This window comes from Rhinolophus sinicus, linkage group LG10, assembly GCF_036562045.2.
Source record: "Rhinolophus sinicus isolate RSC01 linkage group LG10, ASM3656204v1, whole genome shotgun sequence".
Classification (NCBI taxonomy): Eukaryota; Metazoa; Chordata; class Mammalia; order Chiroptera; family Rhinolophidae; genus Rhinolophus; species Rhinolophus sinicus.
Window position 1 is genome coordinate 58,287,147 of NC_133759.1, and position 24,111 is coordinate 58,311,257.

Sequence of the window (24,111 nt, forward strand, 5' to 3'; positions counted from 1 at the left end):
GGATTCCCATTCACCGTGAACTGCTTACAAGCTGTTTGACTCGCAATATGTTTCCCTGGGCTTTTCTCTCTTCACTGTAAAATGAACTCATAATAATATCTGTAGAATAGGTTTGTCAGAAGCATTAAATGAGATGATGTACATAACGCCCCAGTACAGTCCCAAGCATATCGTAAGACTTTAATAAATGTGAGCCAGAGATAATATTTTTCAACACTCAATACAGCATAACTGAGGGGAAAAAGGAAGTCACCTAAAACAGCTTTTCCTTCATCAAGCCAAAAGGACATAGTTTCCTAGTGAGAAAATGTGGGTAAGTTAGGCCCTGATTGCTCCTGGCATAGCAAGAGATTTTATCTCAGGAGCCTCTGTGCTATGCTAACGTGCTGACCTTACTCAGTTGAGAATCTCCTATTAGCACCATAGACACTGTCAGGTGGCTCCTGGGCCTGCTGGTGTCAGCCCCCTGCCCCCTGGGGACCTCCCAGGCTCAGAATACTTCAGCTCGCCTCAGAATCGCTTTGGTTAGGTGTGTACTATCGGGAGGCCTTAGATGCCTGCTCTTTCCCCACCTCCTCGCTTCCCCGCTTTCCCAGACAAGCCAGAAGCCCTACCTACCCCACTGGGAAAGCACACCTCTGCGCCACTACCTGTTTCAGTTCTAACCAACTCCCAAGGCCTTCAACCTCCATGAAATTGTTCCTGAGGACTTTAGCCAGGATCAATCTCTTCTTTCTCAGTGAAATTTCAGCATCTGTAGCAGTGTTTCCAAGAAAAATCTGAGTCGGATACATAAGTTACATTTTCTAGTAGTCACTTTAAAGAAAGTAAAAGAAATAGGTGACATTGACTTGAAGAATTCTGAAGTCTGATGTGTATTTTACACTTCCAGCGCATTTCAGTTTGGAGTAGCCACATTTCCGGCTCGGTAACTACATGGAGCTCGGGGATTTTGAAAACTTAGTATCAAAAAAAAAAAAGAGAGAGAAGTAAAATATTGTATAAATATTTAAAAATATTGATTACATGTTGAAATGATAATATTTTTGATATATTGGACTAGATAAAATATATTGTTTCTATTGGACTCTCTCTGGCTCTTAGGGGTCACCTTCTGGGTCCTTTTACTAGAAAGTAAAGGCTTTAGTTCCACCCCACCCCACCCCACCCCCATCCCATGCACTTCCCACAACTGAGTCTGCCTCTGGGACAGTACAAGAGAGAAAAAAAGGAAACACAGTTATTTCCCCCAACTCTTCAACCTACAGTTCCTCTGCTCAGAGAGGTCTCCCCTGACCCCTGCTCAGGGTTTTAGGTGCCTGCCCAAACTCTGCTGCTGCTGCCGCCGACCAGGGTTGCTGCTCTCAGGACTGAAGCTGGCCTGCAGGCTGGGGTAGGAGAGGAAGAAAAAACAGAAGAACACCCACAGGGGTTTGCCCCCACTCTCTCGGTCCCTTAGGACCCTCCTTCACACTCCGTGGGCCAGAAGCAGGGGCTTCTCTTGGGGTTCTTTCTCTCTGGATCCATGTACTATTTCAGGATTCATGCCGCCTTTGAGCCCAGGCTAGGAGTAAAGCCCCAGGAAACTCATGGTCTCAATATTACTTAAGAGTTCTGGTTTCCTTTCCCAATCAACCTGCTACTATTTACTTTTCGGAGTCCTCAGATACAAGTTCTGTGCATTTTGCCCAGAGTTCCAGGTTGCATTCAATGGAAGAAACAAGGTGACATGTGCTTACTCCATCTTTACCAGAACCAGTATCCTTAGGAGATAGTTTTTTCAGTGTGTTGTATTGCACTCAAACTATGACACTTGATCATCCACAAAAGGTACCTCTAGAAACTCTAGATCGGATCAATTAGGATACCATATCCCCAGACCATGCCAAGTACCCATTATATTCACGTACTTAGAATGGAACAGAACTGTGTTTTACATTGAGAACAGACACAAAGGAATTTCAACACTTGTCTCTGAGTGAGAAATGAACTGAAAATAGTGGTTTACTTTCATCTTTGTGAAAAGTTTAAACTTCTATTACCCCACATAACTGACACTATCACATATGTGTTTAACTAATGTATATTACCTCCATGTTTTCTGACTACGTTTTTGTAATCATCTGACGATATAAGGCAAGTGGGTTTAATTTATTTGGAATCTCTGATCTTCATTCATAGTCCACTTACCTTTCCTTTTATGGTAGATAATAGATTTTGAAATTAGGTAATTAAGGGTGCATTGCCAAGAACAAGTACATTCATTTATATGGGTCAACTAATTTCCAAAAGTATTGTCCACTTAACCAAAAAGGAAGTGATCCACACCTCTAAAAATCATTAGAGGGCAGTTATTACTTTGGGCACATTATGTGCTCAAATAGTCACACAGAGCTGATAGTGCACTGATAAAGATGAGCTAAATTCCCAAAAACATTGTGAAATAATGTGGTTGTTAAGAGCATTAGAGATTACACAGTTATTGGAAATGATAATGTGGGTATTTGCATAGTGATATATACTGTACAAAATGTTTTTATTCAATTGATTATTCATTCTTAAAGTCATCATTTATTAAGTGTCTATGATATGTCATCCATATGCTAGACACTCATATTCATAGTTTGTGAGTAACCCCACATGTGTTCTGCTTTAAGCAAACCTTATACACAAAGGTCTGAATTGAAAGAACAGATATAGTGAGATCTATAAAAAAAGAAATTTTTGAGTTCTTAAAACAACAAACTTTAAAATGCTTCCATTTACAAACATTAAAACTACACACACTTTGGGGGGACTGTAGGCTCTAAGTATAGGGGCAAAAGGCATGGGTTTTGGAGTCAGAAACACCTAGCTTCAAATCTTTGAAATTAATTGAAGTCATACTTTGTCATCTGTAACTTTTGGAAGATAACAGTACCTTATGTCAAAAGACTGTGGTCAAGTATATATGATATGATGCCGCTCAAAGTCGTAGCACAATCACGCATCTGGTATGCTCTCAATATCTGTGTATTATAACCACTGGGTAATGTAAGATTTATTTTTATTGGCATATAAAATGATTTATTTCTCAATGGTTGAAATATATGTGTATATTTCAAATATAATTTTGTTCTGTTACCCATGACGTTTAAGAAGAATGATTGCATTTAGGAATAAGCTTGATAGGGAATCTGCTAGCATCAAATATTTGACTTTTTATGTTTTCATGTTTTCACAATTCGTATCCCTCAAATGAAATCATGCTCATTTTCTTGGGCTATTTTTATCTTTATCACTTACTGATTTGTTTGAGGATGTACAGAACCCATGTGAGACATAATCCCTGCTCTCACAGAGTGTACCTGCTAAAAAGACAAGATGCACTTGAAAAGGTACTCTTTTGGGATGAAGATTATTTGTGTTTCTAAACTTTCTGCCAAAAAAAGGCAAGTTCATTCACTCTTCTCTTCATGTCTCATTCATTGTGCAGGGGATTTAATGAGATAAAAACATTTAACCATTTTTGTGCACATTCAAATGGAGTCGAGTCATTTGAGTGAGCAGAAATAAATCTGAGATGTCATCACACTGAAATCATTTAGGAAATCAATAATCAGTATAACAGCAATATCATTTGTGAAGTATCTACTGAAGGCTGGGCTCTTTGCTAGGTGTTTTCACATTTAGTCCACACAATAAGAATGTTTTATTACCCCCATTTCACCTCTGTGGTCAATGAAGCTTAAACATGCTCAGCAAGTTGCACAGAGCAAAGCCCAGATTTAAACCCGCAGTGTCTGCTTTTTCGATGTTACTCCTTAGCTCCACTCAAGCATATGGAATGCCATAGGACAGAAATGTTTGCTCCTCTTAAATATCTTCCCTGTTATCCTTTCTTGAGTAGGTAAAGTTGTAATGATTAATGTGTGGCACTTGAACCACAATCCCCTCACTTCAATTTCTGGAAGACATTGCTAATTGACCACATTGCTCTTTTCCAAAGAAACTGGACTTAGCCTCAGAATCCTTCTCAACACAGGACTCCAAAGCAGTCAGTCTCAACCAACTGACCATAATTAACACTAAAATTCTATTTGACGTCTCTCCCATGGCATCTCGTTAATGACTCTATTAATAGCACATATTATACTGTGTTTCAAGTATTTGCTTCCCTTTTAGTTTTAGTTGTGAGACTTCAGGAAAGGACCATTCGTCTTCCTAAATCCAGCCCTCTGTGCACATTTCTACCAGACAACACAGTAAGCACCCAGGACAAATTTTGTTGGATTGAATGTAGGTAAATACCTGTAGTTTAAACCTATTTGATTAGCAAATGCTAAACATGTTATTGGTTAATAATTAGAATGGCTAGGATTTATTAAGCATTTACTATTTGCTACATACTGAGCTAAGCGGTTCACATATATTAATTTACAGAACTAAAACAATGATTCCATGAGATAAATATATTATTTTCACTTTGTAAATGATGATACTGAAATTCAGAGCTTAGACGATTTATACAAGGTCACAGGACCCCACCTAGATATTCTGAACCCCAAACCCACACTCTTAACCACAACACTAAAAAAAAAAAAAAAAAAAGACTTGTGAATTAACAGATGAAAAATGGGTAAAGGTCCTGTAGGAGTTGCTCCTTCCTTTTCCAGTTATTTCTGGGTCTATCCTGCTGGCCACTGTGACAGGTGCTAAGGGGTACAAAAATGAACAAACCTTTTTCCCTGATATCAGAATACTCACAGTCTAGCAGGGAGGCAGCTACATAATGACAATGGGCTGTCACTGAGAAAGCAGGTGAGGCCATGGGTAAATGAAGAAGAGACACTCAGCTTTGCCTAAGAGACTCTCAAGTGGTGGAAAAGAAGCATCCAGAAGGGAAGGGAAAGACGGGAACACCACAAAAAGAATATGTGCCACATTATGCTGTGAAGTCTAAATCCAGGCATTCTAGGGACATGGCTATTGATTTCAAAGTCCTCGGTATGTATCTTTTATCCCTCTCAAAATGATTTGAGACCTTCCAAATAGAACCCCAGTGGGTATAACTCCAGAGTTCCAGGAGTTGGGCCTACTATTGTACATATGCTTTGTACACCAACACATGGAAATATTCTATTTATTTATTATTTTAATGCAGTGATTTATCACGGTTGTTGAAGGGGATCATGAGTTTTGAGGATTTTAGTGTACCTTTCACATACCCTGAGGGTCCAACTTCTGAAATCAATGAATGCCTCACGAGCATATTCTTTCAGAACTTAGACCTTCAAAAAGAGGCACATAACTTCCTCAGTTTCCTATGAAAGACATTATTCAAGTGTCCTCAAGTGACAGATGGTCTAATAATCTGCAAAAACGTGCTCCTTACACTCTGAGGTCAGCTCTGTTCTACTTAAGAGTTTTTACTCACTCAAGTACCATCTGGAGCCCACATCCTCTAGCTTAAGCTTCAAATAAATCCTGATTTACCTCCAAAATGTTTGCCAAGAATCTGCTTGCTAGAAAAATTACCAGTTTCTCCTCTTTGAGGCACACCTTTGCAATCTATGACACCTGGTAGGCACTTAATAAATGACTGTCCATTGGGATACTCTTTAGGATGCTATAAAAGATAACTGTTGGAAACAAAGGCTGGAGAACTGTAGCTGAATTTCTCTCTCTCTCTCTCTCTCTCTCTCTCTCTCTCTCTCTCTCTCTCTCTCCCTCTCCCCCTCCTCCCTCCTCCCTCTCTCTGTCTCTCTCTCTGTCTCTCTCTCTCCCTCTCCGCCTCCTCCCTCCTCCCTCTCTCTCTCTCTCTCTCTCTCTCTCTCTCTCTCCCTCTCCCCCTCCTCCCTCCTCTCTCTCTCTCTCTGTCTGTCTCTCTCTGTCTCTCTCTCCCTCTCCCCCTCCTCCCTCCTCTCTCTCTCCCTCCCTCCCTCTCTCCCTCTCACCCTCTGTGTGTGTGTGGGTGGGGGGGGGGGCGCAGTTTGACAAGATTACACTGTTTTCTTTTCTCTGGAACACCCTAATCCAAACTAAAGCTGCGTGTGCTGCATCAACAGTCTGACTCGATACTGCTCAAATTGCTGTACCAAACATCTTTTCAGCTCTCAGAATTTGTAAGTCAGGGCACATTTTGATCTGATGATGTATGTATCTGGAAGAAGAATGGATGGATGCTTGAAGATGATCTTTAAATCCTGAAGGGATCATGCGCTATTGTGTTCCTTGAAAACCCTGAGGAATGCTTTTGTTGGGTCTTCCCCACAGCATGCTGGTGGCATGTTTGTGGCTAACACCTTGCAAAGGGGAAGTAGGGCTTTGGTACTCCTGCTTTCTTTCTGGGACAAAAACCAAGGTGCATATAGGATTTCATGAATAATTCCAAGGTGTTATCCAAGCCTAGTGCTGGGTCCAGTGCACTCTGGAAAATGCCTTAACCATGTGAGCTAAGCCACTGAGAAAACCAAGGATGCTAATCCAGCTCCTCTTTTCTGTGCCAGCCATTTGATCCACAGATGCTCTCAGCATGGGTCCTCTTGCCATGCCTGGAAGTGGACCACTCCTATACTTTTGCACTGACGTCCGCCTGAGAGCAGGAAAGCAACCTTTTCCTCTTTAAAGTGGACCAGGATGCAGAGTCAACTACTTTAATTCTTTTTTTTTCCAAGCATGAATAATAATCTTTTAAGTCAATTCCTGGTAGGAGGTGGGTCCTGCATATATATATGTACTTTTTTTTGGAAATAGGGAAATGAGTAATTCCAAGTTTGGGGCCAGGAAGAAAATCTGGAATTTTACCAGGGTTTTCTTTTTTATCTTTTGGGAGAACAATTATAAAATCTTTTACATAAATTTATTTAGAAAATCACCCATCATTCCATTATCTAACAATAATGTTTTTACCATTTTTATTATTAAAAATCTAGTCTTCTAATATTTAAAAAAACAAAAGAGGGATAATGATACATAAAATTTTGCAGAATACATTTTCTTACTAAAATCTTGTTATTTTTTTTCCTATATACTTAACTTCTATGTATTTTTCAAAAACTTGATCTCCAAGTATCACCTTATAATCCACAATATCCCCATTGAGAAACACTATATAAAATCAAACCAGGAAATATATCATGGCAGTTAGTAGGGGAGGCTCCAGTAAGGAAGACACTCATTTGAATTCTGGTTCTCCCCATAACCAACTTAATTAGCATAACAATACATAAATAATTAATGTTATAATGTGTATTGAACCCCTTGCTATGCAGCAGGTATTAGGTTGATGCAAAAGTCATTGCGGTTTATAAGGTTGAAAATAATTGCAAAAACCTCAATGACTTTTGCACCAACCTAATACTTTGCTGAGGGCTCACATGTATTAATTTCACTTAATCCTAGAACCCCCTTGGCGGGTACTATCGTTATTCCTATTTTGTAGATAAGGATTCAAAGGTTAAGAAATGTTTACTACTTAAGCTCACAAAGCGAATACATGAACTTGACCTGGCCTGTATCCACTTGCCCAGATTGAGTTCCCACTCTTGTCCCCTCGCTATCAGAGATCTGGTCCCCCTGGTCAGTTCCCCTAATGCCTGGCTACTTCCCACTCCTCTATTAGCAGCACCTCCCACATTCCTCTCTCCTCTTCAGCCTTCACATCTCCCTCTAATGCCACTTGCTCCAGGAAGCCTTACTGGTACGCCATTATACACTCTCTTGGCAACCTAAAGTTTCATTTTAGGGTACTTATGGGAATCAATTCTTTTTGTAACTGTGAGTTCAGTATCCATCTCCCCTGCTAGACTGAGGTTTCACGATGCCCTCACATCTGTATCCCACCTCACAGTGTGAATAATTGACTCATTAGTGACACGTCATTCTCAATTCTTTAACCATCAATATAGTTGGTTCCCATCAGCACATTTCTAACCCGGTGGCTTTCAGCATGACAAAGAGGAAGGACATGAGATGAATGAAACTGCTCAGTTAAGTTGTAGGACTTTGTGTGAGTAACCTTGAGAAGAAAGGGGTTTTGAAAGCCTTGTCCAGTCTATGTTGCTTTTAGAACAGAAACTTGAATCTGTACAGGCCATTTTTGCCAAGAGAATATGTGAATGGCTGTGAGGGGAGTGCTGTTGCATTTATACCACTTCTTCACCTTTCAGCCCACAGAACTGTTGCTAAGGAAAAGTTTTAACATGCCAGGTCTCAGCCATAGCGCTTCCCCTACCATGAGGAGTGAGGGAAGAGGAGTGGAATAAGTGATTCCTAAAGTGTGTTGTTCTAAGGCTTACTGATTTCACACACTTCCTCATGTAAAGGGGCACCAATGCCTCAATCTCCCTGGCCAAATAAATAAAGGAAATGCTGCAACAATCCTTGTCTTAGAAATTCACAATAGACATTAGCACATTAGAGAAGCCGAGAGGTCCTACAAGGGGGAAAAAAACATAACTATTTAACTTTGTTCAGTTCCTAAGTTTATTTGCCCATGTTTTGCCATAGAATGCTTTCTTGGATTAGATGGCACCAGATACAAACTCTGAGATAAGGATTTAAGTGCAAGCACTTTTATTTGAGAGGTGAATTTATAGAAAGCGCCAAGAACAGAAACAGGAAGTGAGGTTGGAAAGGGAAGGAAGCCAGTCCAGGTACATTAATGAGCAGATTTACCTCTGTGGGCAACTGGGACTCCAACGTGCTGGGGACCAATGGGAAGAACACGTCTCAGAGGAGTCCCATCTCAGGAGTGATGAAGCTGGATATTGTCCACCATCTCACCGGTCATAAATTGAGGGCTGCTTAAGAAGTGCCCCTAACTCCCTAGCACTTCCCGTCTGCCCTGCATAGCATCCAGAGAATGACCTCAGACAAAGATTAACAGGTGCTTGTGACAGAGCACTGCTGTGATGCTGAGGGAAGGTGGATGGGAATTACAATATCTGCTGCACAGGTGCCTCCTCTACCTTCGATTTTTCATGCAGGACACCCATTTATGCCTGGTAGAAGTAGTACTTGAGAAACAGAATTTGGAAAACAACACCCAAGACATTCAAGCAGTTCGATGAGTCCCAAGAAGCTATCATTGAGCTGGATACACAGAACCAACGCTATGCTACAGTGGGTAAAACTCCAAAGGGAATTCCTGCACATGCCACCAAATGCCAAACATATAAATCTCAAGACTCAGCAGAAATAGCCTTGGAAAATCATAACTTATGGGATGCTACATCACAGAGCCTTCTAAAGATCCAAACGTAGCATCAGCTTCTAACTTGGTTTGTCTGTGAAAGAGAAAAGTCATCTTTCCTACACCCAAGGGAACAGAGGATGGCTTACTAACTGTGTCCTACGATGTAATGACAGGCTACATCCACAGTCATATAGAGATAGACAAAGACATAGAGATTCAAGGATCCCATTCTTATGGAACTTACATTCTAGCAAAGTAAGACAATATCAACAAAGCAATAGAGAAAATAATTGTAGATGGTGGTAAGGGTTATGAGGGCATTACTTTAGCTAGGAGAGAATTACTTTAGGCTGAGTGATCCAGAATGGTGTCTTTGAGGAGGTGAAATATGAACTGATACCTTCTTGATTCATTGGAACAGAAAGAAGGGCATTTCAGGAGGAAACAGCAAGTGCAAAGGCCCTGAGATGGGAACAAGACTGTAATATTTGAGGGCTTGAAAGGGCCTTGGAGCATCATGAGTGAGGGGTGGAGCACAACTAGAAAAGGTTGACAAGGTATGCTACTGCTGGAATTTGTTAGATGGAAATTTGGTATGTTTTCCTGTCAGTTTCCTTGTTCTTAAGGATATAGCTTCAAAAAGCATCAGGGGATATTTGTTCAGTATCAAATGATGATCCCACGTTTCTAGATTTCTGAGAAACCTTTGGAAGACACTCATCGAGTTCTGTCTCCAGGCAGACATCCAAGTGGTCTCGTCCCGTTCTTCAACATCTTTCACTAAGATCTCAAGTGGCTTCACAAATTAAAACCAGTACCTAAAAGCTAAATGTCAACCTGCTCTTCAAAGGCCTTGTGTCCCAGTCCCAAAGTGCAGGAATATAAAGAAATGGGGCACAGTGTCGCCAGGGCCCACTTCTTGTGGGAAGGAAGTTTCCTGGGTCTACAACATCTGATCTCACTGGTGGCTGCAGTCCAGCTGCTCCAGGCATCCCCAAGGTCCTCTTCTGGACTGACATTCTCTGTACCCAGTGGTACAGCCACAGGGCTCAGCCAAGCCTGGCCGCTGAGGACGACATTGGAGGGTCTGTGTCAGGAGTACACTTAGCCTGGGATGGTAAGAGAAGGTGGATTCTTCACTCTCTGACAAGATGAGGGTCAGGAGAAGAGAGGGACAGGCCTTTGGGACATGGACATCACAGCAGAGGGCTCTGTCATTCAGCAGAGCGTTATCTGGGAACCAGGACAAGCCTCAAGCTTATTGCACAAGTGGTAACTGGGCGCCTGACACGTGCTGAGAAGTGTGCTCCTACAGAAATGGGTAAAGCACAGCCCCTGCCCTCCAGCTGCACTCTTATAGGGGAAAGAAACACTGACCACTCCTGACAATACCAGGCAAAATGAAATCTGTGTCAAAAGAGACAGTCAAGCAGAGAACTTCAGGAGAGTGAGGGAAAAAGAAATTAATAAGCTCACTAGCTTTCTCTGACTTGATGGAGGTTAATTGGACTGGCCAGGTGTGTATAGGATTATATGTGTCCTTTGTCACACCTGTGAGTCAGGCTTAGGAAGAGGAACAATGTGTCAGGCGATGGAGCATTATTATCAAAAGACCCGGGGAAGCCAGCTGGACAGGATAACAGCTCATGAAGAGCTCGAATAATAGCCCCTTGTCCCTCAGGATAATGGACGCTCTGAGGGCTGGGTATTTGGATGTTGTCTCTGAGGAGGTTTCTCTCTCCCATTCTTACTACTTTCACCTTTTACTTAGGCTGTTCCCTCTACATCTGGGTGCTTCTCTCAGGATGTTGTTCTAACATACCCTAGACAGACACTCTGTTTGGATATGAAGATCAAGTTTTACATTTACTTTGGGCACATTGATTCACTTTTGTGTGCCTCAGTTTCCTCATCTGTTACAGGTGGGTATGAATAGTACCTCCCTTAAATGGATTTTGTGAGAATTAAATTAGTTAATGCAGATAGGACGATGCTATTTCTCTTGTTAGGCTAGGGTGGTTATCTCTGGCCCCACTAACTGTGGCCAGTGTAACAGGCTCTTGTGGACAAACTGGCTATTTACTAATGTCCATTTACTTGGAAGGCAACTAGGGATATTAGAAGTATAAGGTCTCCTGGGTGCTTAGGCTCTCTTAATTCCTTTCCTCTACATCACAGTATGTTTCAAAATAAAATTTTAAACTTTTCAATCTTATAAAATAATATAGGTGTATTAAAAATTATTTCGAAAAGAATCACAAAAAGCAGATGAAAATCACAGCGTCAAGGACGGGTAATTTTCATCTCGCTGCATTCCTCCCTTTGGGAACCAACTGTCCCGCCTGCACAGTAATTCTGCTCAATCTATGCGGTTTGCATGGAGCTGACCCTCTGCAGGCCTGAGCCAGGGGACGTGCGGAACCTCCTCTGGGGCTTTGCTGCTGTTACTGAAGGAGGCTCTTTTCTCCTGGGACTTATGAGACATATGATTAATATACTTGAAGCTTTGGATGGTAAAAAATAGAAAAGAAAGCAGATTCTAGCTTTCTGGACGAAGAGGAAGAAGGAAGGGTAGTGAGAGATCCCCAATGGCAGTTTGAGATCCGCAGTGGTGCCTGAAACTATAACCTCTATATATGGGCCAAAAAGTGATATGACCCTACATGCTTCTTTTATTTATTTATTTTTTACTTAAACTACTTTCAGCTGAGGTTCTGTTACTTATAAGTGAAATAATTTTGACCAACCATCCAGAAATGACCACATTTCCATTTATATAAATATTCTTCCAGTATTTTTTCTCTCTCATTGTCTCTGCATAGATTTTTTTAAATAAAAATGGGTCTTAATCTACAAATTTTAATACTTTGTTACTTCCTGATCCTGTTACAAATTTTCTTGCCTGTGATTAGCAAGTCTTTTTGAGAATGGGTAGAGTAACTTGTGCTGCCCTGATCCCAACTCCTGTCACCCATCTGCCCCCAGGAAGATAGTTCAGAGGGCAGGGCCTATCCCATGGCATCCACCAATGGGCAATTCCTTCCACGTGGCTCAGCAGCTTTGATAGAAACTTCGGCCTTAGGTCAGCTGGACTCCTGCCTGGTCTTTCAAAGCGCTTTCCTTTTAAAGTCTCTAAATCCAGCATTTTCCATAAACATCTGTATTGTTTTTTTTAAGAGGAAAGAAATCCAAGGATGAGCATACTGTGTATTAATGGTGGTCTAGAGACATACAGCATGGGCAATAGTTTCAAGAATCCAAAAAGAAATGCACAGAATACGTTCAACTGCCAAATAACCATTTGGAGTATAATTGAAAATTGAAAATGCTGTAATAACATGGTAGGAATTATACCTGTGAGTCCTAAAGAAAATCTTAGGTGAAGTGGCCTTTGCTTTATAATTAGCATGATGAGATAATATAGGCTACAGAACATTTGCTAGCAATTATGGTGCTTGCTTGCTCTGCTTATAGCTCAAAAATAACAGCAAAGTTTGTTTTGCTCATTTCTCCCCTGGATTTGTGAAGTACTTGTTTTTATTATCTTAAAGATAAACTGGAAAGAAAAATCCAATGCACGGAGAATTTTCGTAGGACAGAACAGCCGAGTTGTCTTTGGATGTGGACACCACACTTAATTTAATAAAAACCAAAGCAGACCATGCTAGAAGCTGTAATGGAGGAATGTGTTTATAATGAGGGGAATGCCACAGGTCAGGAAACAAACATGGGCTTTGAAACCAAGGATGATAGTCATACCCACTATTGCTTATTCTGCTGGGTGATTCTGAGCAAGTCGTGTCACCTTTCAGGATTCTGAGTTCCCTCCTCTACCTAGTGGTGGTAATCATACCTGATCTGCCCACCTCAGAAGATATGAAGAAAAACGGAGATAATATGATTAGGTCTATTTAGATTTTTAAAATAAATATAAATAATGAACTATAACATTACTGTAATATTCTTATAATGTTCTTTAGAATTGATAGAGTGCTCATACATTTAACACATGGTGTAACTATGATAATTCCTAGTCATCTTTACTGTATACATCACAGATCTCAGCTACTTTAGGAGTGGAAAGAGATTTTGTTTTAGAGTAAGTCAGAACTTCAGCTCCGGCTGTGTGACCTTAGGCAAATTAGCAACCTCTCTGGTCTTAGATACATCCTCTGCACAATGGAGATGAGGCACTTGCCTAGCTGCTGGAAACTTTCCTGGTGGATAGCAGATATGCATTACCTTCATTACAACAAGCAGTAATACTCAAATATCAGGGTCAGATAGACTGATAGATGAGTACAGCAGTGACAATAACATCATAATAGCTGCCATTTTTTGACTACTGTCTCTGCTTTAGGTACCAACCTAAAACCTTCACATGTATTAACGCAGTGACTCTCACAAGAGTTCCATGAGGAAGAGGCTGCCGTTCTCATTTTATGAATGAGGAGACTGAAGCATCAAGGTGAAGTATCTCGCCCAAGGCCACTCAACTAACAGGTGGCCCAGCTGGGATTTGGTGCAGAAAGTGTGGCTCCAGAGCTTGCCCCTGTAACCTTGGTACAGCATTGTTTCTCTAATTGCTAACACTTGGTAAGCACTTACTATGTGAACACAGTTCCATCACTCTTCTCGGTGGTTTATATGAATTAACTCTTAATAATTTCAGCAATTCTCAGTTATTGTTTAGTTAAAAAAAATGATGCCCAGTTGTGTGATTTTCAGATAAATGACAAATAATTTTTTTTATTATAAGTATAGACCATGCAATATTTGGAATGTATTTATGCTAAAAATATTATTTACCTGAAATTAAACTGTCATGCAGGGCGGCCTGCGGGGGCCTCTGGTCCTGCTCCCCACATAAGAATGCAGGATATGGTGAGGCCAAAAAGGAACATCCACGAAGCCATAGGTAGGGGAGTCATACCACTATATTCTCTCTGGCGCCGGCGGAGACACACGCAGTAGTAGCCGCAGGATCCAAAGGCCGCCATTCACCTCTCTGCCTGCCAACCAACCAACCAATCAACGCAGCCCCACAGTTACATCAGTAGCCAATTGGCTAACCGGTTACAGCTGATGGCCAACCAATCCCAGTTGATGGTCATTCACCACCCGACCCAGCACCTCCCCACGCAAGGCAGAGAGCCTGGAAACTGCTCTCTGAGACTCTGTCCCCACATAAACTTAAAATGTAATTGGGCATCCTATATTTCACCTGGCAACCCTTCCCTTAAATGAGGAGGGCACTATCTAGTTCCTAGCATAGCGCTAAATGGACCTTAAAAAATAGAAACTCCTCCCATTGTTATTCAAGTCATTTTGCCATTTGTTTTCAATTTTTCCTCTATTCCAAATAAAATCAGAAGCTCTATATGAATAAACAGAATAATTACGAAATATTAATAAAACTTTAAGATAACAGTGCCTCTGTAACTCTTTCACAAAGATTATCTGAATGGAAGTTATTGACAATCCTGTCAAGTAAGTATTATTCCCATTTAATATTGAAAACACTGAGTCCCAGAGCCATTAAATAATATGCCCAAGGGCACACAAATAAAACATCTAAGTGGAGCATCGTATTGTGGGCCTTAGGGTATGAGAGCCATGTTATTGCATATCAGGTTTTATAATGAAGAAAATAGGTGGTAGTTTGGAGTCTAGCCCCAGTTACTACAGGACACGTCTGAAAACTCAAGGCATCGTCACAGCAGTAGAACCAATTAGCATCAAAAGAAAAGACAGAGGGAGAAAGCATCTTCAAAACCACTGTTAAATCTAACAAGAGGATCATTACACATCCTTGCTGTTTCCTTGGCCCCAGCGGTATTTCTGTGGTGCCACAACTGCAGTGATATGGCTGGGTAGTTTCCATTTATTTATTATTTATTTATTTATTTATTTATTTATTTATTTATTTTTTAAAATTTATTGGGGTGACAATTGTTAGTGAAATTTCAGGTGTACACTTCTGTAAACAGATTTCAGGTGTACAATTCTGTATTACATCATATATAAATCCCATTGTGTGTTTACCACCCAGAGTCAGTTCTCCTTCCATCACCATATATTTGATCCCCCTTACCCTCATCTCCCACCCCCCACCACTCTTACCCTCTGGTAACCACTAAACTATTGTCTGTGTCTATGAGTTTTTGTTTCTCATTTGTTTGTCTTGTTCTTTTGCTGTTTTTGGTTTATATACCACATATCAGTGAAATCATATGGTTCTCTGCTTTTTCTGTCTGACTTATTTCGCTCAGCATTACAATCTCAAGATCCATCCACGTTGTCACAAATGTTCCTATATCATCTTTTCTTACTGCCGAATTGTATTCAATTGTGTATATATACCACAACTTCTTTATCCATTCATCTATCGAAGGACATTTTGGTTGTTTCCATGTCTTGGCCACTGTAGACAAAGCTGCAATGAACATTGAAGCACATGTGTCTTTATGTATAAATGTTTTCAGATTTTTTGGGTAGATACCCAGGAGAGGGATTGCTGGGTCATATGGTAATTCTATTCGTAATTTCTTGAGGAACCTCCACACTGCCTTCCATACTGGCTGCACCAGTCTGCATTCCCACCAACAGTGTATGAAGGTTTCTTTTTCTCCACAGCCTCTCCAACACTTGTTACTATTTGTCTTGTTGATGACAGCCATTCTGACTGGGGTGAGGTGATATCTCATTGTGGTTTTTATTTGCATTTATCCGATGATTAGTGATGTTGAGCATTTTTTCATATGTCTATTTGCCATTTGTATGTCCTCTTTGGAGAAATGTCTCTTCAGGTCTTCGGCCCATTTTTCAATTGGGCTGTTTGTTTTTTTGTTGTTGAGTTGCATGAGTTCCTTGTATATTTGGATATTAGCCCCTTATCGGAGGCACTGTTTGCAAAAATCTTCTCCCATTCAGTTGGTTGCCTCTTTATTTTGTCGATGGTTTCTTTTGCTGTGCAGAAGCTTTTAAGTTTCATATAGTCCCATTCGTTTATTTTAGCTTTTACTTCCATTGCCTTTGGAGTCAAATTCATAAAATGCTCTTTGAACCCAAGGTCCATAAGTTTAGTACCTATGTTTTCTTCTATGCAGTTTATTGTGTCAGGTCTTATGCTTAAGTCTTTGATCCATTTTGAATTAATTTTGGTACATGGTGACAGATAGCAGTCCAGTTTCATTCTTTTGCACGTGGCTATCCAATTCTCTCAGCATCATTTATTGAAGAGGCTGTGTTTCCTCCATTGTATGTTTTTAGCTTCTTTGTCAAAAATTATCTGTCCATATTTATGTGGTTTTATTTCTGTGTTCTCAATTCTATTCCATTGGTCTATGTGTCTGTGTTTCTGCCAATACCATGCTGTTTTGATTATTGTAGCCCTGTAGTACAAGCTAAAGTCAGGGAGTGTGATACCTCCAGTATTGTTCTTTTTTCTTAAGATTGCTTTGGCTATTTGGGGTCTTTTGTGGTTCCAAACAAATCTGATGATTTTTGTTCTATTTCTTTAAAAAATGCCATTGGGATTTTGATGGGGATTGCATTAAATCTGTATATTGCTTTGGGTAATATGGCCATTTTAACTATGTTGATTCTTCCAATCCATGAGCACGGAATGTCTTTCCATTTCTTTGTGTCTTCTTCAATTTCTTTCAAAAATGTCTTATAGTTTTCAGCATATAGGTCCTTCACATCCTTGGTTAAGTTTATTCCTAGGTATTTTATTCTTTTTGCTGCAATTGCAAAAGGAATTGTTTTTTTGTATTTCTTTTTCTGAGATTTCATTGTTAGTATATAGGAATGCAATGGACTTTTGTACGTTGATTTTGTAGCCGGCAACTTTACTGTATTCGTTGATTGTTTCTAATAGCTTTTCGGTGGAGTCTGTAGGGTTTTCTATACATAACATCATGTCATCTGCAAAGAGCGATATTTAACTTCTTCATTCCCAATTTGGATGCCTTTTATTTATTTCTCTTGCCTGATTGCTCTGGCAAGGACTTCCAACACTATGTTGAAAAGCAGAGGTGATAGGGGACAGCCCTGTCGTGTTCCTGAACGTAGAGCAAAGGGCTTCAGTTTTTCACCATTAATTATGAGATTAGCTGAGGGCTTGTCATATATGGCCTTTATTATGTTAAGGTATTTTCCTTCTATACCTATTTTATTAAGTGTTTTAATCATAAATGGATGTTGTATCTTGTCAAATGCTTTTTCTGCATCAATTGATATAATCATATGATTTTTGTCCTTTATTTTGTTTATGTGATGTATCACATTGATGGATTTGTGGATGTTGAACCATCCTTGTGCCCCGGGGATGAACCCCACTTGGTTGTGATGAATAATCTTTTTAATGCATTGTTGTATTCGATTTGCTAGAATTTTGTTTAGGATTTTTGCATCTGTATTCATCAGAGATATTGGTCTGTAGTTTTCTTTTTTGTGCTGTCCTTACCAGGTTTTGGTATCAGGGTAATGTTGGCCTCATAAAATGAGTTAGGGAGTACTGTCTCTTCTTCAATTTTTTGGAAGAGTTTGAGCAGGATTGGTATTAGATCCTCTTTGAAGGTTTGGTAGAATTCACTAGTGAAGCCATCTGGTCCCGGACTTTTGCTTTTGGGAAGGTTTTGGATGACTGATTCAATTTCGTTACTGGTGATCGGTCTGTTTAGATTTTCCAGTTCTTCATGGTTCAGCCTGGGAGGCTATATGTTTCTAAGAACTTGTCCATTTCTTCTAGGTTGTTGAATTTGGTGGCATATAGTCCTTCATAGTATTCTTGGATGATCCTTTGTATTTCTGTGGTGTCCGTGATAACTTCCCCTTTTACGTTTCTGATTTTGTTAATCAGTGTCTTCTCTCTTTTTATCTTAGTAAGTCTAGCCAAGGGTTTGTCAATTTTGTTAATCTTTTCAAAGAACCAGCTCTTTGTCACATTAATTTTTTCTATTGTCTTTTTGTTCTCTATTTCATTTAGTTCTGCTCTAATTTTTGTTATTTCCTTTCTTCTGCTGACCTTGGGTTTTACTTGTTCTTCTTTTTCTAGTTCTTTAAGGTGTAACATGAGGTTATTTATTTGGGATTTTTCTTGTTTCTTGAGATAGGCCTGTAATGATATAAATTTCCCTCTTAAAACTGCTTTCGCTGCATCCCAAAAATTTTGGTAGGACGCATTTTCATTGTCATTTGTTTCTATGTATCTTTTGATATTTTCTCTAATTTCTTCTTTTACCCAGTCATTCTTTAAAAGTATGTTGTTTAATCTCCATGTATTTGTGTTTTATCCTGCTTTCTTTTTGCAGTTCATATCCAGTTTCAAAGCCTCGTGATCAGAGAATATGCTTGGTATGATTTCAATCTTCTTAAATTTGCTGAGGCTGATTTTGTGTCCCAATATATGGTCTATCCTTGAGAATGTTCCATGTACACTAGAAAAGAATGTATAGTCTGATGTTTTAGGATGAAGTGCTCTATATATGTCAATTATGTCCATTTCCTCTAATGTGTCATTTAGGGCTGCTATTTTGTTATTTATTTTCTGTTTGGATGATCTATCCATAGCTGTCAATGATGTATTTAAGTCCCCTAGTATAATTGTGTTTTGGTCAATTTCTCCCTTTATTTCTGTTCTGTTTAGTTCTGTTCGGTGCTCCCTGATTGGGGGCATAAATATTGATGACTGTTATGTCTTCTTGTTGTATAGTCCCATTTATCATTATGAAATGCCCATCTTTGTCTCTTGTTATTTTTTTCACCCTGAAGTCTGTTTCATCTGATATCAGTATACCTACACCTGATTTTTCTGGATACCATTTGCTTGGAGTGTCAATTTCCACCCTTTCACTTTGAGTCTATGTTTGTCCTTGTAGCTGAGATGTGTCTCTTGGAGACAGCATACGGTTGGGTTTAGTATTTTTATCCAATCTTCTACTTTGTGCCTTTTTATTGGCGGAGTTCAGTCCATTTACATTTAGGGTGATTATTGATATGTGAGGATTTCCTGTCATTCTATCTTTAGTTTTCTGGTAAGGCTGTGTCTCCATTGTTTCTTTGCCTTTTTGTTGTTGTCTATTATTTCTGTGTGGTGGTATTCTATGATGTTTCCCTCTGTTTCTTCTTTTATTACAGTATATATTTCAGTTCTGGAGTTTTTTTGAGTGGTTACCCTTAAGTTTATGTAAAAGAAAGTTTGATATTTAGATTATTCCATTTTCTTCATCACGCTTACTTTCTCCATTCCCATATTCGGTTCAGGCCTTTACTCTCCCCTTTTGTGTTTTGGTTGCACAAATTCTCCCTGTTGATGGTGGTCGAATAGCCTCCTTTAGTATTTCTTGTAGTGCAGGTCGTGTATTAGAAAATTCCCTCAGCTTCTGTATGTCTGGAAAGGTCTTTATTCCTCCTTCATATCTAAAGGATATCTTTGCTGGATATATTATTCTTGGCTCATAATTTCTCTCTTTCAATAGTTTGAATATTTGGTTCCACTCCTCCCTGGCTTGTAGAGTTTCTGTGAAAAATCTGATGATAATCTAATGGGCTTTCCTTTGTAGGATACTGTCTTCTTTTCCCTGGCTGCCTTGAGGATTCTTTCTTTGTTGTTGATTTTAGACAGCTTCAATACAATGTGCCTTGGAGAAGGCCTGTTGGGATTGAGGTAATTAGGTGTTCTATTTGCTTCTTGGATTCGAGGATCCAGTTCTTTCCACAAGTTTGGGAAGTTCTCGTAAACAATTTGTTTGAATATATTCTCTGTTCGCTTCTCTCTTTCTTCTCCTTCTGGTATGCCCATTATTCTTATATTGCTCTTTCTGATGGAGTTAGAAAGTTCTTGTAGTTTTTTCATTTCTTTTAAGTCTCAAGTCTCTTTCTTCTTCCGTCTCTTTCATTTCCAGGTTTCTATCTTCGATGTCACTGATTTTTTCCTCCATCTGGTCAACTCTACTACCTAAGCTGGTTAGTTCATTCTTAATTTCTTCTACTGAGTTCTTAATCTCCAGAAATTCTATTTGGTTCTTTTTTAAAATTTCAATCTCTTTTGTAAAATGCTCATGTTGTTCTTTGATTGTGTTTCTGAGTTCATTAAACTGCCTTTCTGTGTTTTCTTGCATCTCATTGAGTTTTTTCAGAACTGCAATCTTGAATTCTCTGTCATTTAAGTCACATATTTCCATATCTTTAAGTTCCTTTTCTGGAGACTTTTCACTTTCTTTCTGAGCTGTCTTGTTGCCTTGGTTATTCATGGCAATTACTGATTTATTATTTCTCTTCCTAGATATCTACAGGAGTGGCTTCTGGAAGAGGTTGATAGAAAGAGGTCTTTCTTTTGTTTTCCGGTACTTGTTGGTAGAATGTTTTATTTTCTCTCTTACTGCAGCCTTTGTTTCTCTCTCACATGGTAGTGCTATGTTTTCTCTGCACTATTCCAGCTTCTCACACAATGGGGGGATTCCCTGGGAGACGCGCTTCTCCTCTGTTAATAGTCCGCCTAGGTCACAGGGCATAGTGTCTGTGTGGGTATTCGGAGAGCTTTAGATGTTCCAAAGTTCTTCCAGCTCCAGATTCAGAGCCCATATGTTTCAGCAGTTCTGTTTACTCCTGCAGGGATCCGCCCAGATAGTTGGGGTCAGGGGTGGGGTGAGTTGTGAGAGGTGGCCTAGAGCAATGGCGGCGTCCACCACCACAGACGGTCCTGCTTCCACAGCTCCCTCCACTTTGCCGGAACTAGTTGGTCTGCGAATTTGTGTCTGCGGTCCACAGTGCTCAGAACAGCAAATATTCTGTTCTTTTGATCTGACACTGCTACTATTCCACTTCTAGCACCGGACAGGTTGGGGTGGGGCGAGCTGTGGGAGGGTAGGGAGGGGGCGGCTAGTCTCAGTGCCTAAGGCTCCGTTCTCTGCTCGGCAGTGCGGGCTTAAACCACCGTTTTCAGCCTTCTTCCCTCAGTCTTTTCTCCGAGGTCTGTGCCGTGAGCGTTGGGTTCAGCTGTGTTATATGCTGCCCCCTCAGCCCTGTGGGCCATAAGCGGAGCCCTAGCAGTCCGAGTTCTTCCCTCTCCCGCCGCTGCGGTAGTTCCGGGATGCAGGAGCTCGGAGCACTGAGCTGGGTCTGCGTCCTGCTTCCGCAGGGCTCCATCTCCACACTTCTCCCTTTCCTCCTCCTCCCCTGCTCGCAATTCTCCCACCTGTAGGTGAATTCAGTAATGGGCCTCTTCGTCTTGCCTGTCTGCTGTGCAGGGAGTCCTTTGTGGAGTTATTGTTGTTCGATTAGTGGTAAATTCCAGGAGAGCTTTACAGAGGCTCACCTCACGCCGCCATTTTGATCCGGATCCACATCGATTTCCATTTATTGAGAAGTTCTAATGTTCCAGATACCTTGATAAGAGCTTTACTATCACCCCCACCAAAAAAAACCCAAGATATAAAATTCTCAATGCATATATGAGAAAACTGAGGCTCTGAAAATGAAGTCAATTGCACAAGATGTCACTTGCAGGTAGGAAGTGCAGAGCTGAGCTTGCACCCCAGTCTTTTATTACTCCTCAAAAAATGCATGACACACGTGCCACCATGCTCTTTCCCACACCCACTGCAGATGTTACTAGTTAGTCATGGTGTTCTTCCCGTTTGAGCCTGGAAATGACCACAGAATCCTTCTACACAAATTACTCTAGCCAGCCAGAGTCATTCCTGGTCCACAACAGTTAACATTCAATGTCATGTCTATTAAGCTACCCGTGCATCACCTCTTCCTGACGAACACCCTTACCTTGATGGCTACAGTGAAAACTAGTCAACTCTGCATGCTGTGAGAAGAATGCTACTTTTGCTACTTTACAAAGACTGTTTTGTAACTCCCAGAGTTGCATCTGAGATGTGATGGTTCACAGCCCACAGCCCAACTGCTACTTATAAAGAGAGAGAGGATGCTGTGTAAAGAGCCTGGGGCCCTCTGCCACCAAGCTAGTTGTGAAGCCACCATTTCCATAGTCTTGATGCTTCTTTGATGGTCTGTTGCTTCCCACAAGAGGAAAACTGCACTCTTCTCCATGCCAACAGTGAGGCCTATAACGCTGCCTCCCCTCAGAGGGGTTAGGTTTCCTTCTCAGACAGCATGCTCTCACAAGCGTAATGACTGGTGTGAGCCTGGGAGTGCCCAGTGATCATGACACGGTACAGATTTAGGACAGCAACAGGTCGTTACCCTGGCTTCCCAGTCCTTAAACCAAGCCCAGGCGGTTTACCTCTTGTGCCCTCATTCCCCCACTATTCCCCCTCCAGTTCATATACAATGATGCTTTTCTTCTTTTTCTTTCTTAAGAGAAGGATTTAAGAGCTGCATGGACACACCCAAGACACTGTTAGTGAAAGTTCAGAAAGAGACCATGAACCCAGTTGGGAATGAGCAGAATCAAAATTAGAGCAGGAGGGAGAAAAAAAGGAAACATTATTCTTTAAATATGCCTATTTCTAAGATAATAGAATTTGTAGACCTCACCAATAGTACCTCTAAAATGTATTAAGCCCCTACCTACCCCCATCGTTGTCAAAACTAGTATAGAACCAGATTATCAGGGTCAAATATACCTGGAGAGAAAGGAAGTGCTATTCAGAGTCCACAAATAAAGCAGGGCTGTGACAAGATTGGGAAGGTAGTCCAAGGGTATGGTAGTTGGAGGTGGGGTACATGAGAAGAAAGGGAAACTAGTCAAGGTCTAGAGCAGACAGCCAGTGAAAGAAGGAGGCAAGTTTGGAGGGAATTAATGCCATGTACCATTATAAAGAAGGAGAGCTGGATTTGTGAACATTGGCATGGGTTGTTGCTAAGAGTGTAGACTCTAAAGCACAACTCAGAAGATTATATCTGAGGTCACCTCCTCTTAGCTGTGTGGTCGCAGGCAAGGCACTTACATTCTCTAAGTCTCAATTTCCCCATCTATAAAATGGGTACATGAATAGCATTTGTTTCATGGTGTTGTTTTGAGAATTCTGAGAGATAATTCATGTAAAGAGCTGAGCATGGAGTCTGGCACCTAAATAACGCAATACATGTTAGTCACCCCTATTATCTAAATATGTCCATAATATATCACTGAGATTTTTTTAATATTACTTATATTATTTATTAAATGAGTCCATTTATATAAAACATTTTTTTCATACATAGATACTTGCTTACAAATGGAAAAAATAAACATAAAACCTTTGAAAGATACGGACCCAAAACTATTAACCTTAAGGGACAGAAGGAGTTTCTTTTCTGATTTATATATTTCTGAATCATTCAGTATATGTCTTTATAATGAACATATATTATTTTTATAAGAAAATAAAGATAAGATTATAAAAAAGATAAGTCATATGACTTCCGACCCTTAAGCTTTGGGTATAATGTGGGGTCTACGAGGAACCAGGGTAGCAGATATTCCCTGCCAAGGCAAACCTTAATGACAAGAAAGACAAAATACTTGGTGAAAAAAAATGAAAATGAAAAAGAGGATGGAAGTGCTCGGTGATACGAAATGGGACAAAATGTGCAGGGTGTGAGGTGACAACACAACACTTAGTATTTTTCATGCCGAGAGTAGATGTCATCCATTTTCCATCATTTTTAATGGAATAGGTGCTTTGTGTTGTTTTCCATGAAGGTAAAGTTTATTCCTCTGCCCATGGCTCTGCCTGGACTACATATCAGGTGGTTGAAGTTTGGAGAACTAGAATATGTCTAGAAGGGAAATTTTAGAGCCTATTTACCATTAATATGGCTGCTTTTGACTGAAGTATCCTGAGCATTAGAAAATAATTGTGAGAAATATGAAAACAGGCCTGCTGATTGGATTGAGGTTTCTGAAACTAGAAATTAATCCAAGAGCTGATTTTAAATAAATAGAGAGGGAATAAGGCATTTTTTGTTAC

At 40.2% G+C, this 24,111-nt stretch overlaps 1 long non-coding RNA gene across 2 annotated transcripts in view; it reads left to right on the forward strand.

The window, feature by feature from the left end:
- LOC109461181 (uncharacterized) overlaps nt 1-24,111 on the forward strand; it is a 362,773-nt gene that overhangs the window by 234,139 nt on the left and 104,523 nt on the right. For both annotated transcript variants that reach the window (XR_012489737.1, XR_012489736.1), the window contains exon 3: nt 13,539-13,774. This is a non-coding gene — a long non-coding RNA (uncharacterized LOC109461181). The remainder of the gene's footprint in view (nt 1-13,538; nt 13,775-24,111) is intronic.